The sequence below is a fragment of the Miscanthus floridulus genome, chromosome 17, assembly GCF_019320115.1.
Source record: "Miscanthus floridulus cultivar M001 chromosome 17, ASM1932011v1, whole genome shotgun sequence".
Lineage (NCBI taxonomy): Eukaryota > Viridiplantae > Streptophyta > Magnoliopsida > Poales > Poaceae > Miscanthus > Miscanthus floridulus.
The window spans coordinates 65,025,375-65,042,669 of record NC_089596.1 but is presented as its reverse complement, the minus strand read 5'-3'; positions in this window follow the sequence as shown (position 1 = coordinate 65,042,669).

Here is a 17,295-nt window from a genome sequence, read left to right as displayed (position 1 = left end):
TTTTAGAGGATTTGAGCTCCTTGAGTTTGGATGACACAATTTTATTTTCATCTCTAAGCTCAACACTAGCTTTTTTGGCTGTGTCATACTTTGCTAAGAGTGAGTCCTTCTCAAGTTCTAGCTTTTCATTTTTAGATCTTGTCTTTCTAATGATTTTAGTGTATTGGTGTCGGTGTTTCGAGTAAACACCAACTAGTAATTTTGTATTTGTTGCTCGTTAGGCCCGGATGGTGTGCTAAAAGACACAAGGTTTATACTGGTTCGGGCAGAATGTCCCTACGCCCAGTTTGTTGCTGCTGTTCGTCTTATTAGCGCTGAAAGGTTTGTAGTAGGGGGTACAAACGATCAAGAAATGGACAGGTCCCAAGTCTCTGATGGAAAGGGCGAACGAGTGCTAAGAGCTCAGTTGCTGCTTAGATGTGTGTTATGTGGTGCGTGGTGTGTTGAATCGATCCCTCCTCCTAGTGGGGTGCCCTGTCCTCCCTTTTATAGATCAAGGGGGAGCAGGGATTAAAAAATGGGAGAAAGAAGAAGAACTAGAGGCCAAGAAGGTCCTTCGAAGGTGCCAGGTCTTCCTTTTCCTTTGAGCCTACCCTGCTGACATGATAGATGGTGCAAGGGATAACACGTTCGCTGATCCTAATAGGGACATACTCTAGCTTCGTTCAGCAAGTGGTCATGTCATGTCCTACCCCAGCGGGCGGCGCAATGCACCAGGGTGCCAAGTCATGACCCTATGGGGAGTAGACAGCATAGAGGCCCCATGTTCGTTACTGTAGATGACATGAGTTTCCTTCTTGGATCGTAGTGGTTGTTGTATGTTTTCATCAGGATTCGTGTTCGAGGGCAAATGTTGACGCCCATAACACTATAGGATAAATGTCAGCGTCCACAATACTGTTTGGGCTCTAACATGCCTGGAAGGGCTTAAAGCGCCCGTCTAGTCATATCCTGATGATACTTCCCTGCAGGCATGCAGGGTATGGTCCTCGGTATTGCGGTTGACTTGAGTGCCCCACCTTATCTGCACGCGTAGTTATGAAGGAGTAGCGCATAGACGTTGGGCTAGGCGGAGCCAGCCCTTGGACGTCGGGTGAGGTGAAGTCTGCCCCTAGACGTCGGGCAAGGTGGAGCCAGCCCTTGGACATTGGGCGAGGTGGAACCTGCCCTCCGACATCGAGAGAGGTGGAGCCTACCCTCGGATGTCGGGCGAGGCAAAGCCTACCCCCAGACATCAGGCGAGATGGAGTCTGCCCTCAAATATCGGGAGAGGTGGAGTTTGCCCCTGGACGTCAGGCGAGGCGGAGCCCAGCCCCTAGACATCGGGTGAGGTGGAGCTTGCCCCTAGATGTTGGACGAGGCAGAGCCTACCCTCAGATGTCAGGTGAGGCAGAGTCAGCCCTCGGTCATTAGGCGAAGCGGAGTCTGCCCCCAGACATCGGGCGAGGTGGAGTCCAGCCCTTAGGGGTCGGGCGAGGCAGAGCTAGCCCTTAGGGTCGGGCGAGGTGGTGCCAAACTTCAATCGTTTAGGAAAGAAGTGTAGTTGTGTTCTTGTCTATTCGGAAGCATCAACATTTGATGGCTATTAGCTCCTCCTCTTTGGATACCCCAGTATTTGGTCCCCGACAGTAGCCCCTGAGCCCCTGGGTGATTTGGATAGAATCACCTAGGGGGTGATTTGACTTGCCAGAGGGTGTGCTCGCACGCACCCGACTGGTGTAGCCTCCAAGCCCCTAGGTGATTTGGATAGAATCACCTGGGGGTATTTCGATTTGCTAGAGGGTGCGCATGAGCGCACCCATCGGGTGTAGACTTTGAGCCCCTGAGTGATTTGGATAGAATCGCCCGGGGGGTAATTCGGACCCTTTACGGGTATGGCTGTGAGATTTGGTGTTTTGATAACTGGATAGTTTGACTGGAGTCCTAGTATCCTATTCATGGGGATCTGGCAAGAGTCAGCCTGGCTTACACTCAATCATGGGTCGAGATACTTATGGCACTCGTGTGCCTAGGTTTTGGCTGCTCGTGGGCCCATCCTTCATCGTAAGGCTGCCTTGGGATGGTCATCGAAACTATTGATGGGCCAACCCTTGAACTCCTAGGCCCAAGCGGGCTAGAGGAACAGTTTTTGACCCATATCTCTTCTGCTAGTTGAAAGCATCTAGGCCCCTAGTTGGGTTTCGGTGATTAATGACAATACAAGATTACTATGACTAACGTGTGTTTTGCAGAGGCAATTAAGTTAGGTCATGGTAATGGAGATCAATTGGGCAATCAAGGTTGTCATGCCCTTACGATGGAAATCATTTCGGTTTTCAAAGGATGGACGACAAGGTTAAGGATGACTAGTTCTAAGTGTCGATTGGAGTTGGAGAGACACTTAGAGTAGTTTAGGACTTTGTTTTTCCTTTGGCCGTACTATTAAGGGGGGTATGGACGGGTAGCTTGACCTAGGTGAGTCTAGTGAGTTAGGTGTGGTGCACACTTGTTAAAACTAGCTCTAGGTAGCTCCACAACAGCCCTATGATCCTATGGAGCAAACTTCATTCACATATGTTCGAGAGTTGGAAGTGAATGGAGGGTCAAATGCTGATCGGACGCTGGCTCCGGTGCGACCGGACGCTGGCCACAGGGTCCGGTTAGTTCATTTGATCAAGAGATTATGTTTGGTGTGACCGGACGCAGGAGTGGTCAAGTGACCGGACGCTGAGCGGCAGCGTCCGGTCAACTCCAGTAGGGTTCTAGAGAAGGGAATCCGCGACCGGATGTGTCCGGTCAGTGCTGACCGGACCCTGGGGGTTCAGCGTCCGGTCAAGTATAGTAAGGTTCCAGTAAGGGTTTAATGCGACCAGACGCGTCCGGTTAGTGGTGACCAGACCCTGCCAGTGTCCGGTTAACACATTATCACTAGAATATAGGTTGAACTGACCGGAGCGTCCGGTCAACATGATCGGAGCGTCCGGTCACCCCGCAGAAGCTCATAACGGTTCGTTTTTTAGGCTGCCTTATAAATAGAAGCTCCACTCGTGTGTGGAGTCACTTTTGCTCATTCCAACAGCTGAGAAACATGTTTGTGAGTGCCAAGAAGAGCAAGGTCCTAGTGAGGTGATTGAGATTTGAGAATCCAAGAGAGTAGCCTCATTAGTGAATCAAGAGTAGCAAATTGTGCATCCATCTTCTCATTAGGCTTCACGTGGTCAAGTGAGAGTTCGTGCTTGTTACTCTTGGTGATCGCCATCACCTAGATGGCTTGGTGGTGATTGGGAGTTTGGTGATCACTCGGCGGAGATTGTGGGTGACCCAACTCAAGTTGTGAGTGGCTTTGGGTGATTCGCCGTGACGGAGTGTCGAAAAATCAACCCGTAGAGAGCACTTGATCCTTACATGGATCAAGGGGGAGCTACACCCTTGTGCGAGTGCTCCAACAAGGACTAGTGGGGAGTGGCGACTCTCCGATACCTCGGCAAAACATCGCCGCGTTCCTCTCTCTCTATTTACTTTGAGCATTTACTTTGAGCAATTCAATACTTGTCTTTACATTCTTAGAATTGCCATGCTAGAGTAAGTTTGGAACATTGGTTGCAAGTCCATTGTGTGTTAGATTAAATTGAAACACTTTTCTAGGCATAAGGGGTTAATTGGGCTAACCGTAGGATTTGATTATTGCAAGGAAATTTAGAATTAGCCCAATTCACCCCCCCCTCTTGGGCATCTTGATCCTTTCAATTGGTATCAGAGCCTCGTGCTCACATTTTTAAGCTTAACCGCTTAGAGCAAGATGTCTCACGGGCATGGACCTCCTCCTATCTTTGAGAGAGATGACTTTCCATATTGGAAAATCTGCATGGAGGCGTACTTAGAAGCTCTAGACGTTGGTATTCTTAGAGCCGCCTCACAAGGCTTCCCAAAACCTCGGGATGCTACTAACCTATAAGGCAATGAGGTTAATTATGAAAAATGGAATGCAAAGGCTCGCAACACCATCTTTAGAGGCATTTGCAAAGATGTGTTCAACCGCATAAGGAACCACAAAGACGCCCATGCACTATGGTCGGACGTTTGTGCGCTCCATGAGGGAACCAAGAGTGAGCGTGAGGAATGCTATCATCTTGTGATTAAAAATCTAAATTCATTTGAGATACTTCCCAAAGAATGTGCTAATGAGATGTATTCACATTTGAATGTTCTTGTAGAGGAAGTCAATGGGCTCGGACTTACTCAAATGTCACCATCCGATGTTGTGAGAAAGATCTTGAGTGTCCTCCCCATTGACAAATATGGGCATATTGTGATCGTGCTACACCAAGGTGATCTTTCCACCGCTACACTGACACAAATCTTGGGAAAGATCAATGCTCATGAGATGTACATGCACATCACGCCACAAGATGGCTCATCCTCTAACAAGAAGAAAGACAAAGACTTAGCATTCAAAGCTAGCCAAGAGAAGGGCAAGGCAAGACTTGAGTATGAACTCAAGTGAAGATGAAGTTGATGATGAAAGTCTTGCTCTCATGGTGAAGAAGACCGCCAAGATGCTAAAGAAGCTCAACAAGAGTGGCATCAAGTTCGATGGCAAGAAGAAGAAGTTCTTCACAAGCTCAAGAAGAAAGCCTATCTCCGAGATGGATTGCTACAATTGTGGCGAACTCGGCTATCGATACGGGACCCACAGGATACCCCGTAAGGGAGAGAGAAGGTCTAGTCCAACTAGGATTCTTCCCATGTAATCTTAGTAGTAGAACTATTAAGTAATCCTACTAGGAAATCTCATTGTAAACCGACCAGGGCTCTGGCCTCCTGACTATATAAAGGAGGGCAGGGCTCCTGAGAAAAGAGGACGACAATTGTACAACACAACATATCACAATCAATCCAACGCAAAGGCTAACGCCGACTGGACATAAGGTTATTACTCGATCCACGATCGAGGGCCTGAACCAGGATAAATCGACTGTCTCTTGCGTTAACCATCGAGTTCAGCATACGCCGAAGCCCGAACATACTGCCCCGGGTACCCCCGTGGCAGGCTATCGATGGTGAAACATCGATAGCTGGCGCGCCAGGTAGGGGCTTTCGGTGACTTTGCATCCGAGAGCTCGATGGACCTCGACAACATAATCTTCCCGACGGGATCAACTTTCATCTTCGGCTCATGGATCTATGAGGCAGACAACAACGGCAAGCTTTAGGGCCATCTCCTCAAAGATCCAGATCATCATAAAGAATTTCCTATTTCAACAACTACAACGGATCAGCTCACCAGAAGATTCGCGCAGCTCATAGTATCCGATTCAAATCAGATTTCACGGCCACTCGTATCCGATTCGAATTCAAGCTCCAAGGCGAAGTTTTATCCGAGTGCTTTCAAGAAACCGAGTTCTTTTTTTGGCAAGATTTCAGAGCACAACCCAAAACAACTCGGATTACCCTCAGAGTTCTTTCAAGAAGTCGAGTTCTTTTCCATTTGGGCTCAACAACATGGCAAAATCCTATCAGGGACAGTTCGAAAGATCTTTCAATCCAAGATTCAGGATACCACTGACAGGAACTCAGGAGGGTCTCGTGCTAACGATAACATCGCAAGACTGTATCATCCACTGGCCAGGTTCCGTTCCTGAAGGTAGCGGAACCCAACTAGTCGGCACAACAACAACAGCTATTCTACCTTACCAAGAAGGAGACTCGATCTACGACACGGAGGCATCTACTAAAGTTATCAGTGACTCCGACAGCATGAAAACTAACGCCAATAATAGAATGACTCACGCACGAGAAGTGCTCATGATTCAACGTCCGCGGTCACCATTAAATCCCCCAGAAGCACCCGATGTCAGATCATCAGATGAATCAGAATCCAACATATCACCCTTTGCCTAGGGCTACGATGGAGAAACCGAAAGTCAGAAACAAGCTAGAGAAAGAAAAAACAAGTTGAAGCAAGGGCGCCAACACCGTGCTAGGCAGCGCAGGGAAGCTTGGATCAGATATGAGTCAGAATTGGCTGAGTACGACAAAAGAAAATCGCAACGAGAAGTCGAAGGAAGACGCACAGCAAATACGCCTTACGATAAGATTCGAGAAGCATTAGAAGAACTCAGAGCAACTTCACATCCCGGTGAGAAGTATGAACAGCTCCAGGACTTGCTCCGATCGACGATCCCGAGAACGCATGAAGAGAGAGCTCGATCAAGACTACCCGCCAGATCAACAACCCACAGGCAAGAAGATCAAAATCAAAGGAAATCCGCTTTCGAAAGACTTGGGCCGGGTGGAAGCCATGACGGAGGAAGTAGGAAGGAACATAATCAAGGCCACCGATTTGAACAACCAAGGAAGACTAGGAGTAGGGTACCTACCTAGACAACCTCGCAAGATTATTCCCATCAGAATGATAGTTGGCCAGAAGAAGGTGCCGAATCTGAATTCAAAGAAACCAAGACACACGACAGGTTCCCCTGTTTCGCGAACAGGCTTGCATTGGTACGATTACCTCACAAATTCAAACCGTCTAACCACTCCAAGTATGATGGCAAAACTGAACCGAGGCAATGGCTCAGAATATATTCACAATGAATTGAACTAGCCGGAGGAGACGATGATATCAAAACCCTGTTCTTTCCCATGGCACTGGAGGCCATGCCCCTCCAATGGTTCGACAAACTGAACCCAGGATCTATCAGAAATTGGGAGGATTTGCAAAGAGCTTTTTGTGAGAATTTCGCAGGAATCATTACACACCCAATCACTCATGCAGAACTAAAAGGACTTAAGCAAAAGGGAGGTGAAAGTCTCAGAAATTACTATCGACGATTCGGCGAACTACGAGCTCAAGTGCATGACATAACCGAGCGAGAAGTAATTGAAGCTTTCTCTCACGGAATCATGGCTAGGTGGCAATTTCAAGACTTCTGCAAAGAAAATCCGAGAAACAATGAAGAATTCAGACGAACAGTAGAAAAGATGATTACTGCAGAAGAAAAAACACGAGAGAGGTTCCCGGACAGAAGCAACCAGGACAACTTGGACAAGCAAAATCACCGAAATAGCAGACATCAAGAAAGAAAACGTAGACCAGACAATACTGTGGCAATGGCCGACAAATCAAAGAAGTTTTCCAAACCCAGAAGATATGATGACATTGAAAACATACGTTGCCCATTGCACCCTAATGGGAGGCACACCATCGGGAATTGCTACACTTTCAATGATCGATACACAAGAAAAGATAGTAAGGAAAACACCAAAGAGGACAATCAGAAAAGAGAGGAAGACAACCACGAGGACAAAGGATTCCAAAAACCCAGGGGAACGGTAGCAGTGATCTTCTTAGGGGCTCCGGATTGCAGAAGCAAACATCAAGAAAAATTAGCACTACGGACCATTATGACAGCAGAACCGGCTACACCAAGATACCTCAATTGGTCACAGTATCCTATCCAATTTACCAGAGAAGACCAATGGACTAGTGTGGGAAATGCAGGCCATTATCCACTGGTTCTAGATCCAACTATTGCTGGTATGACCGTCACCAAAGTACTAATCGATGGAGGAGCTGGACTCAACATCATCTTTTCAGAAACTCTAAGAAAAATGGGACTACAACTTGCCGGGATGATCACACCAACAAGCACACCTTTTTACGGAATAGTACCCAGCAAAGCAGCCATGCCACTCGGACAAATTACTTTACCCGTTACTTTTGGAACTCCTTCAAACTACCAAACAGAGTTTATCAAATTTGAGGTCGCTGACTTCGATTCGTCATATCATGCAATCCTCGGACGTCCAGCACTGGCCAAATTCATGGCAATACCACATTATCCATACTTATTGCTTAAGATGCCAGGACCCAACGGTATCCTTTCTCTTCGAAGCGATTTGAAGCATGCTTTTGACTGCGACGTTCAGGCGATCCAAATTGCAGCTAAAGCACAAGCCGACAATGGAAGAAAAGAAATAGCCGCAATCGCTGCAGAGACAAGCCAAGAAGAATTAGAAATACCGGCTAAAAAGCCCAGCATCATCGCTCCACCAAAAGAAGCCGACGTCAACAAATCGACTTAGGCACAGGCGATACCTCCAAGACAGCAACCATCAGTGCTCACCTCTTGGCAAAATAGGAACTCGCGCTCACCAACTTTCTTCGGGACAACAAAGATATCTTCGCTTGGAAGCCGGCCGACATGCCAGGAGTCCCAAGGGAGTTGGCTAAGCACAGAATTGATGTTAATGAAAGCTCAAAGCCTGTAAAGCAACGGCTATGATGATTCTCACCCGACAAAAAGGCAGCAATTAAAAAGGAAATAACAAAACTGATGGCAGCCGGATTCATCAGGGAAATCCTTCATCCAGACTGGCTAGCAAACCCGGTCCTTGTGCAGAAGAAAAACACGGACGAGTGGTGCATGTGCGTCGACTACACAGATCTCAACAAACATTGCCCAAAAGTTCTGTTCGGGCTACCACGCATTGACCAGATAGTTGACTCAACAACAGGAGCTGCACTATTATCTTTTCTCGATTGCTATTCAGGGTATCACCAGATCGCACTAAAAGAACAAGACCAGAGCAAGACATCTTTCATCACCCCGTTTGGTGCCTACTGCTACAAGACCATGTCGTTTGGACTAAAGAACGCTGGCGCCACATACCAAAGAGCTATCCAAACTTGCCTTGGGAATCAAATCGGTGAAAATGTGGAAGGATACGTGGATGATGTAGTGGTGAAAACAAAGAACCCAGACACTCTGATTGAAGATTTAAAGCAAACCTTCGAAAACTTAAAGAGATGGAGATGGAAATTGAACCCAAACAAATGTGTATTTGGAGTTCCCTCAGGACAACTACTCGGATTTTTGGTCAGTCAGCGCGGGATCGAAGCCAGCACCAAGCAAATTCGAGCTATAACAGAAATGGGCCCACCTAGAAGTGTCAAAGATGTGCAGAAACTAACAGGATGCATGGCGGCCCTCAACCGCTTCATATCGAGACTCGGCGAAAAAGGGTTACCTTTCTTTAAACTACTAAAGAAGACAGACAAGTTCGAGTGGACAATAGAGGCCGACGAAGCTTTCAAAAAACTTAAAGAATACCTCACCTCGTCGCCTGTCCTGGCACCTCCAAAGAAAGATGAAGATATGATGCTATATATTGCGGCAACTCCTACCGTAATCAGCACGGCAATAGTCATAGAAAGAGAAGAACAAGGGCGCGTGTATAAAGTGCAACGTCCCGTATACTACATCAGCGAAGTACTGTCAGAATCTAAAATCCGGTACCCGCATGTACAAAAACTACTCTACGCTCTACTCATCACCTCACGCAAGCTTCGCCACTATTTCGAAAGCCACAAGATTACTGTGGTGACAGATTTTCCACTCGGAGACATCCTACACAATAAAGATGCCACGGGGCGCATATCCAAGTGGGCAGTTGAAATTGGAGCTCTCGACATCGATTTCACCCCACGGAAAGCAATCAAATCTCAAGCCCTCGCCGATTTTGTGGCCGAATGGACAGAGATTCAACAGCCTTTATCAGATACAATCCTTGACCACTGGAAGATGTACTTTGACGGATCACTCAAACTAGGCGGGGCCAGTGCAGGCGTTCTCCTCATTTCTCTAGAAGGAAAACAACTCAAGTACGTCCTTCAGATATTATGGCAAGCTATAAATAACAAAGCAGAATATGAAGCCCTCATCCACGGGCTACGAGTGGCAATTACCCTCGGAATAAAAAGATTACTCGTATACGGCGATTCAGCAGTAGTCATCAACCAAGTCAACAAAGATTGGGATTGCACCAAAGAAAACATGGGTGCTTACTGTGCTAAAATACGGAAACTTGAAAAACATTTCCAAGGATTAGAAATTTTACACGTCCTACGTGATTCCAACATTGCAGCAGATGTTCTTGCCAATCTCGGATCAGACAGAGCGAAGGTTCCACCCGGCGTGTTCATAGAAGAGCTATCAGTTCCCTCTATCAAACAACCCGGTGAAACAACACATGAAATTCAGGCTAAAAGCGTTCAGATCTTGGTAATCAACACTTCATGGAGCCAAGTTTTCATTGACTATATCAAAGAAAACAAATTGCCAGCAGATAAGGCAGAAGCCACCCAAGTTGTCCACAGAAGCAAAAACTATGTTCTAGTAGGAGATAAACTTTACAGAAGAGCAGCATCATCAGGAGTACTCCTAAAATGTGTCTCATTTGAAGAAGGTAAAGAGATCCTAGATGAAATACACTCAGGTTGCTGTGGAAATCATGCCGCCTCAAGGACACTGGTTGGCAAAGCATTTCACACCGGATTCTACTGGCCAACCGCTTTGAAAGACATAGAAGAGCTTGTCAGAAAATGCAAAAGTTGCCAAATGTTTGCAAGACAAGCCCATGTACTAGCTCACAATCTTATCTGCATCCCACCCGCTTGGCCTTTTTCCTGCTGGGGGCTGGATCAAGTAGGACCCCTGAAAAAAGCAAAAGGCGGCTTCGAGTACATCTTTGTAGCAATTGACAAATTCACCAAGTGGATTGAATACAAACCACTCGCAAAATACAGCGCAACCAAAGCAGTCGAGTTCATCCAAGACATTATGCACCGCTTCGGCATGCCCAATCGAATCATCACAGATCTAGGCTCCCCCTTCACAGCTACAGAATTCAAGAGCTGGGCACAAGACTGTGGTTTCAGTATAGACTATGCGTCTGTTGCACATCCAGAAGCCAACGAACAAGTAGAAAGGGCTAATGGACTCATACTAGCCGGATTAAAACCAAGGTTATATGAAGAACTAGTGGACTATGGTTCCAAATGGATTGAAGAATTACCAAAAGTAGTATGGGGGCTACGAACTCAAATAAGCAGAGCAACAGGCCACTCACCCTTCTTCCTAGTTTATGGGTCAGAGGCCGTACTACCCGCCGACTTGATCTGGACATCCCCAAAGATAGAATAATACGATGAAGGAGAAGCAGAACACATAAGAAGATTAGAACTCGACAGCTCAGAAGAAGTCAGAGTAAACGCTACCCTCCAATCAGCCAGATACCTACAAGGTTTAAGACGGCACTACAACAAGAGTACTCAACCTCGATCACTACAAGTCGGAGACTTAGTGCTAAGAAGGATACAAAAGACTGACGGACGACATAAGCTACTCAGTCCATGGGAAGGCCCGTTCATTGTCATAAAAGTCACCGGACCAGGCACATACAAGTTAATGACTGAAGATGGAAAAGAAGTTAGCAATACATGGCACATCAGCCAGCTAAGAAGATTCTACGCGTAAAAACAACTCAAGAAAAAATAGATATGCAAGCCACAAGGGACCTACGTTCACAATCGACGAAAGACAATACTCTTCAACAACATATGTATTAATTTATATTCATGATCAATAAAGATGATATTCATCCAGAGCATGTCTTGTCATGACTTCCAACGAGTTGTTTTCACGAAACAAAAAGCAAAATGGCTGAAAACATGCCTAAGCATCCCGGCCGAGAGCAAAATAGCTGAAAAGACGCTTGAGCCCGCCGATGAGGGTAGCTAAAAGCTAACACCCGAAACAAAAAGCAAAATGGCTGAAAACACACCTGAGCATCCCAGCCGAGAGCAAAATAGCTGAAAAGACGCTTGAGCCCACCGATGAGGGTAGCTAAAAGCTAACACCCGAAACAAAAAGCAAAATGGCTGAAAACATGCCTGAGCATCCCGGCCAAGAGCAAAATAGCTAAAAAGACGCTTGAGCCCGCCGATGAGGGTAGCTAAAAGCTAACACCCAAAACAAAAAGCAAAATGGCTGAAAACATGCCTGAGCATCCCGGCCAAGAGCAAAATAGCTAAAAAGACGCTTAAGCCCGCCGATGAAGGTAGCTAAAAGCTAAAACTAGTCGACCAAAATTGAACTTCAAAAGACCCTCCAGCTCTTCGTTCCGAAAAGCAAGAGGCTCGGGGGCTACATCCAGATAGGAATACTTTTTCCTCAGAAAAGCACAAGCGCCAAGTTCGTCAAGGCAACATTCTATGCCGAGTCGTTTTTACATAGCGCGGACGAAAGGTTATCAACACAAAGATTTACATCTAACAAGTCATAGCGTGGACAAAGCACTCGACGGATCACAAAAGAGGAAGAAAAGAAAAGTACTCGACAAATCGAGGGGTCTCGTCAGAATAACGCACAGAGTTGTTTTGCGGAGCAGAGACGAAAACAGGACAAAGTACTCAGCAAGTCAAGTAACTTCGACCGCACCCAGGCAAAGAATACACCAACAAAAATAAAGAATCTTCATTTAAAAAGGAGTGTAATATTATAAGGGGATGCTCAATCGAATCAGGCATTGTCATCAGAAAGGGAAATGTCAATATTTAGACTGTCTACAACCCTACTGGCTAAACCTTCGACCTCAGGCTCCATCCTCTCAACGGCGTCAAGGTATTCTTGGCTTTCAGCTTCCTCTGCTATCTTGGACAGAGGCGCCTCTGGAGCAAGGACCCAGACCTGGGCCAGCACATTCTTGGTACATACTTGAGCACACTTCTTCGCGAACTCTTGGAAACGAGTCGGAATCTGGGGAATGAACTGCGACCAAGATTGCCCGTCATCCACTGGAGTCCAGAGAACATCGGCTACTGAATGAAAATATTTCCACAAAACATTCCAATTTTCAGTAGCCGTCGCCAGCTTCCCGGACAAGCCTTCAATAGTTTTTTAGGCCTGCACAAGATCTCTGTCAGCTCCACGCCTAATCAGCTTAGCAAGGGCGAGTTCTTCCTCAGCATGAGTAATTACCTCCTCAGCTTTATTATGACTGGAGTGGACAAGAGCCTTCATTTCATCAATACTCTTCGAGAGCTTCTACTTCTCAACTCGGAGAACTAGACAAGACACCCCAGAACAGGTCAGCAGAAAAAGAAGTCAAAATACAAGGAGAAACAGGCAGAACCCGCGGCACCTTTGCATTCATTCTTCGCAGACTCCACCGCGGCATCTCTCTATTTCTCCATCTCCACTACCCGGGCACGAAGGGTCTTCTCCTCCTTTTGGTGCATTTGACGCTCTGTCTCCAACTCAGCCCAGAGAAGGTCGAGATCGGCTTTTAGAGTGTCCACCTCAGAAGACAACTTTCTCTCATTTTCAGATGAGAAAAAGAAGCCAGAATGATCACGAGAGAAAGACTGAGCGAAAAGAGGCAAAGAGAAACAAGGCGTAAGGACAGAAGAAAAACAAGCACGCAAAAAAAAAGAGTGGCAGTAAAACCTACCTGGAGCTTTTCACCAAAAGAAGTCGTGAGGGTCGACAAGCTCCCCTAGGCTGTGGTCAGCTCCGATAACCGATGAGTGGCATCGAATTGTTGCACCACGCCACCGGAAAAAGAGGGACCGCCGGAAGCAAGAGAAGGGGAAGGAGAGGTCGGCTAGGGTGAAGAAGGAGCGACCAAAGCAACCTCTAGAGAAGCCGGAGCCAAACCCTCAGAAGGACCCGGCACGACGGCCACAGTCACCTCCAGAGCGGCCAAATCCACAACTTCGCTAGGTAGCTCTGAAGCCCCCGCAGCAACTTCATCAATAGAATGTTGTGAGTCCTAAGGCTCGAAACTCGTTGGCACGGCGGGAGGCAGAGAAGAAGTCGATGAAGAAACGAGAGAAGACGAAACACTGAAAAGTGATAAAAGGAAGCACCGATAAGAACCAGAAGAAGGAAGAAAGAAGCCAAAAAGATAAAAGCCAGGATTTACTCACCCGACTACTTTCTTCTTCGCGAAGCCAAAAGAAGGCCTCGCAGGGGGAACCACGACGGCGAAAACGTCCCCGCCACCCGGCGACGGAAGCGGGATAGCCGACAACGGAGCCGTGGAAGAAGCCGGGGCTGGAACCGTGAAAGAACTCCACACTAGAGGAGCGGTAGAGCTCGGGACAGAGGCAACCAAAGAACTCGACACTGGAACTTCAGAAGAAGTCGGTGCAGGAGCCTCGGAAGAACTCACACCCGACCTCCGATTACTTCAAAAAGTTCAAGACTAAAAGTCAAGACAAAGAAGAGAAATTCAATGCAGCAGGAATATGAAAAACAACTCACCGCCGCATGATGAGGGGTACTTCATCGTCCTCTTCTTCCTCAGCCAAGGAAACCAGAGCACCTGCTGAAAAGAGGATAAAAAGTACTCGGTTCAAGAGAGAAACAGGAAAATAAAGGAACAAAGAGTATTAAATGTGCTCACCTAAGAGCATGCTAGCAACGACTGGAGTACCTGAGGGAGTACTTGGTGTGTGAGGCTTCTTGGAGACAGGCAAGCCAGATGAAGACCCATCCGTTCGCCCCCTCTTCGGGACACTGCGAGGACCGCGAGGGACTAGACGAGGAACATATTCTTCATATACATCAACAAATCCGGAAGAAACCCCAGGGAGGACTGTAGAGGTTTGGGACTTACTAATTGCAGAAGTTCCAGCTAGACGATCCCCAGTCTCTGCCACGGCAGGGAGAACATCAAGGGGGATCGGATCGACAAAGTTCCACCCAAGCTCCTGCGAAAAAAGATAAAACACCAAGACAAAGAAAAGCTAAGCAAGAATGGATGCAGCAAGAGTACATAAAGTACTCAAACAAAAAGATAGACAACTCACAGCTGGGGGCGGGTTGATGGCTGAGAACTCGGAAACGGCAGGAGGAATGACGCTCACTCCTTTCAGCATCTTCTGAAGGCGCTCGAGTACCTCCTCACCGGTCAGCTCAAGAGCTGGGACCATACGTGAAGGATCCTCGGCCCCAGAATACTCAAAGCCAAGATGCTCCCGTTCCTTCAAAGGCTGAACCCGGCGACGAAGAAAGCTCGAAACGATACCGAAGCCGGTCAAACCCTGCTGTTTCAGCATGCTAATCCTATCAAGGAGCGGCTAGATCACTTGAATCTCAGCAGGTGACTCAAGCTTCTTGTCCCATCGGTCATTCACCACAGGACCAGACCCAGAGTGGACGACGAGGGAAGGGATCAAATTGGCAGCGTAAAACCACTCGGCACGCCAATCTTTTACAGAATCGACCAGGTCATAGTCAAAAAACTTAATCTTGAGACCCTGGCGAAACTGAATCCTACAACCGCCAAGAACACTGGTTTCTTCACGGCGGGGTTGAGGTTTTAGACAAAAGAAAAAGCGAAAAAGAGATAGAGAAGGAGGGATCCCAAGGAAGGCTTCACAAAGATGAACAAAAATAGAAAGATGGAGAACGGCATTAGGGTTAGATGGTTTAGACTAACCCCGAAATAGCCAAGAAACTGATGAAGGAAGGCGGAAGCAGGAAGACAAAGTCCAGCGCGGACAAAGGAAACAAAGAGGACAATCTCACCAGGACCCGGAGCCGGAACCCGATGCTCGCCCGGAACTCTCCATTCAGCGATGACTTTGCTTTGGATCAAGCCGTCGCTAATGAGCTCGCGCAGCTGGTCTTCGCTTATTGTTAGAGCCGGCCAAACCTTCTGAGCAGCCCTCATGGCCATGAACTCCTAGTTTTCGATCAAAGAAAGGGACGATTCCTCGTCCACGAAGGTCGCCTGAGACTTGCTTGCGGTTTTCTTCTTTCCCATGAACTGGCGGAAGCAAAGAAGGCACTAGGGAAGAGGAAGCTAGGATGATGGTGCTTGGGTGATAGCGACGATGACGACGGCGGATTTCTGAAAGCTAGGGTTTAAAGGCAAGAGCTAGGCAGCAAGGGAAAGGAAGATAAAAGGTCTTTAAATAGATTTTTCAGTAACAAAAATGGCCCACAAGGCCCGTTAAAGCACAGTGTGAAAACACAACAGTCCATTTACCGACGCAGCTAAAACGACGGAGGGCACGAATCCACACAATGGTACAAACCAACGGGCAGATTTTAGACTTATCCGCACAGCACCACAGCAGGGTTATCAGATAACTACAAGAACAACTTGTCAAACCAAGAAGAAAGAAAGGGCTACCTCGCAAGGAACAAAGTAACCCAGTTATTTAAGAAAGAACTCGGTAATCTCATGAACGACAGGGATCACAGCAGAAAAGTAAAAGACAACTCAGAAGACAAGATTCGTTACATTACAAGCAACTTCAAAAATAGAAGATTACAAATCTTACAAGACCCAATGAACTCGGCGCCACGAAAAGCAAAGTAGCAAAGAGGAACATGGACACAGCTAGGCTCTGGAATGACTACGTGTCCCAAATTGCTACTCGGAAGGACAAACCGCTATCAGCTACACTGTTTTCTTCAAAGGACGGACGCAGTGCATCCAAGGCGGAAATCGGCAGCACGGCAGGGCAACATGGAGCAGAGAAGGCCGGCGGGCATCTGTCTACCCAAGACCGATGTGATGCTGGATATGGTGTTGATCTGCACCGGACAGTCTCAAGACAGGCGACGAGGATCAACCCAGAACTGCCGGATGAAGGAATGAAGCCCACATCACAAGACTTCCTCCAACTACCACCACGTACATCCTGGCACAATGCTGTCGCGGGATTAGCCTACCTCTAATCCCTATCACAAGACTTCCTTTAGCTACGACAAGACACACAGGAACTACAAAATATGCCCGGGGGCTGCTCTACTTCACAAACTACCATGTTCATAACCATAAAGGTTTCAATAGAATGTCCAACGGATGAAAACAAAGCACTCCGGGACAGTATTTATAGACCAAAGGAGCGGCGCACATGGACTAGGAGTACCAACGAAATAAGCCTAACAAAGGACACAGTGAAAAGACAGGACACAATAATGGACGACTCAGGCGAGAGAAAGCAGTACTCGAAGACGGGCATATTCGGAAGAATATACCAGCACAGTACAACCCATGAACAAAAGGCATTTACACTCAACCACCACCATACAACTACATCTGACAACAGCAGACTATCAAAGAATACGCCAAAACTATGCATCCGAGTTCTTCCTGAACAAAACAACATGGATATACGCTCGGGGGCTCAGAACCAAAGACAAAGGACCAAGAATACAAGAAACTCAAGACTACAATGACGACGACACATCAAGACTCTTCATCCGACTTCTTTTCTAAAGAGAAGAACTCAGAGAAAGCATGGGGCTGCGGGATACATAGCCCCAGAATTTTTTGAAGACAAGAATCTGGACCCTCCAACTTTTGCAAGAAAAAGCAAGAGGCTCGGGGGCTACACTCAGTGAGTGCAATTTTTACGAAAAATTGCACCCACCCAAAAAGAACCCGGACATAAGCTCGGAGGCTGCATTCCGCAAAACTACTCGGATGATGGTTTAATCCAAGACTAAA